Genomic DNA, 3,127 nt, shown 5'->3' on the forward strand with positions numbered 1-3,127 from the left:
TAATAATAATAATAATAATAATAATAATAATAATTTTTGTTTTTTGGTTCCGGGTTCATTCACACTGCGTGACACCTTGGGCAAATGTCTTCTACTATAGCCTCGGGCCGACCAAAGACTTGTGAGTGGATTTGGTAGACGGAAACTGAAAGAAGCCCGTCGTATATATGTATATATATATATATACATGTATGTGCGTGTGTATATGTCTGTGTGTCTGTGTTTGTCCCCACAACATCGCTTGACAACCGATGCTAGTGTGTTTACGTCCCCGTAACTTAGCGGTTCAGCAAAAGAAACCGATAGAATAAGTACTAGGCTTCCACAGAATAAGTCCTGGGGTCGATTTGCTCGACTAAAGGCGGTAATAAACAAATTTTTTTCAAGAAAATTTAAGAAACCTTCAGGAGTAAAGGCAAAGCATGCCCAAATCAAATGATATAATATTAAAACATATACTATCAAATGTAATATTGATTTAAAAATTTTATAACAAGGTCTGAAATTTTGGGGCAAAGGTTAAGTCGGGTACATCGATTCCAGTGATAATTATTTTAGCGATCCCGAAAGGATGAAAAGCATAGTTGACATTAACGGAATTTGAACTCAGAACATTCAGGTGGATCAAAATGTCACTGAGTATTTCACTCAGTGCGTTACCGATTTTGCCAGCTCGCCATCTTACTACTAAATGTAATATTAAAAACATAAACACGTACAGATGGCCATGATTTGGCCACAACAATCTGGGAAATCTCACCCTACTGTCTTGAAAAATGTACACTTTGGATAATGTTCTCCCAGGTATTCTGTACATAGGAAAAAGACGGAATGGTCACAGTTGAAATGCCTTTGATCATAAATCTGCTTTATCATGAGCTGAGACAAAGAAACAACAGCATTGAACGATGGAGTAGTTTGGTGACAATTACTATGACTTTGTTCGTGAAGGACTGGTTCATCAATGACTCAAGCATCATCACCAAGATAATCTCTATCGTTACTACAACCACATCCATCAACCATCAACCATCAACCATCAACTACCTCTATATCACACAACCGACACTATCACCATCATCATCACTACCATCACCACCATCGCCACCATCACCATCACCATCATCACTATGGCTATAATTATCAGCCACCTCCCTAACCACCACCACCACCACCACCACTACCACCACATACACACACACACACACGCATACACGCCTACGTAAATATGTGTGTTATTTTTTACTACCCACAAGGGGCTACACACAGAGGGGACAAACAAGGACAGACAAACGGATTAAGTCGATTATATCGACCCCAGTGCGTAACTGGTACTTATTTAATCGACCCCGAAAGGATGAAAGGCAAAATCGATATATATAGATACTGTGGCAGTAGCTGGAAATAAGTTTTAATAGGAAGAGTGAGATTTTCGTCACTATACATTGTCGACTAGTTTGGTGACTGAAATAACCCTCAATAAGATCGTTACTCACAAGTGAATATTACTTGGTAGTGTATACTATGCTTTCGCTCACTTTTTATGATGCCCATGTAGCTGCGAGAAAAGACAGATCCTCTTGATCTTCAACCTGAATCTAACGGACGATCCAGGATGTGACAGTTGGCGGGAGAAAGAGCAGCAGTAGTACTAGACTGTTGCACTGCACTAAACTCATTTTTTTTTCAGTTGAGTCTAATGTGCATATTTACAATGATATATAAGATAAATAGGTAATTTATTGAAATTACCTTCGCTTCCGCAACGAGGAGACCAATGGCTTAGTGAAGATTATACCAAATCCAAATGACTAGGGAAGATAATCTTAAAAATCACGAATTCTCAATAATTGACATACCATTGAAGACAGTTTGATTGTCTGAAGACGAGAGGTCAGCTGTGGACATGTGTTTTTGCCTCGATTGGTGTCATCAAAACAGCAATTTTTCAACTTTACGTTCATCAGATAAAACAATTAGACATATACACAAACGAACAGAATACATTCATGGCCGAGGTAATTTACATAAAGGAAACGAAAATGTGCTATATACACACAAACACACATATCTATGTGTATAGTGTGTATATGTATGTGTAAGTATGTTTTTCTATGTATATGTATACATACATATATATATATATATATTTAAATGGCGGGATACAAGTGTGTTTAACCGATATGCTCGTATGCCACATTAATATCAATGTATCTCATTTCTTTCACCTCCTTTCTCAAACAGGCATTGTGATGATGGTTAAATGCCTAAACGGGCGTCAAAGTTCCATTAGTGTTGCACTTTACATTTGTGTTTATTATTATTATTATTATTATTATTATTATTATTATTATTATTATTATTATTAGTAGTAGTAGTAGTAGTAGTAGTAGTAGCAGTAGTAATAGTAGTCTCAGTACCATGTGAGATATTCCACTGCTACAGAGAAAAAAAAAATGTCAATACATAATATGCAACACATTCTTTCATGACAACATATTGTTTGAAATTAGAGATCACATGTTCACCAACCGAAGAAACGCTATATCAATTCTAGCTGGTATCTTTGTCAGCACTTATATAGCCGACGATAATTCTTTTACAGTGAGTCAAAAAAAAATATTTCTAGTACATATATCTATGAACTCATACATCGTATGGATGATTTCATGTGTATGTGTGTGTATGTATGTACTCAAGGTACATATATTTATATGTACACACACACACACACACACACACACACACACACACACACACACACACACACACACACACACACACACACACACACACACACACACACACTCAGAGGCGTGGCTGTGTGGTAAGAAGCTTGCTTACCAACCACATAGTTCCAAGTTCAGTCCTACTGCGTGGCACCTTCGGCAAATGTCTTCTACTATAGCTGTGGCCAAACAAAGCCTTGTGAGTAGTTTTGGTAGATGGAAACTGAAAGGAGCCCATCGTATTATGATTGACCGTTGACTGGACACTATTCAATTTTTTTTCTCCGTGTTTTTCTCCTTGTCTCCGTATTCTTTCTGTTGAAGAGCGTAGCTCGAAACGTCAAAGACTTTCCGTATTCCCGAGCGTCATACTAATACATCCTTTTGTTATTTACACC

The sequence above is a fragment of the Octopus bimaculoides genome, chromosome 4, assembly GCF_001194135.2.
Source record: "Octopus bimaculoides isolate UCB-OBI-ISO-001 chromosome 4, ASM119413v2, whole genome shotgun sequence".
Taxonomy (NCBI): Eukaryota; Metazoa; Mollusca; class Cephalopoda; order Octopoda; family Octopodidae; genus Octopus; species Octopus bimaculoides.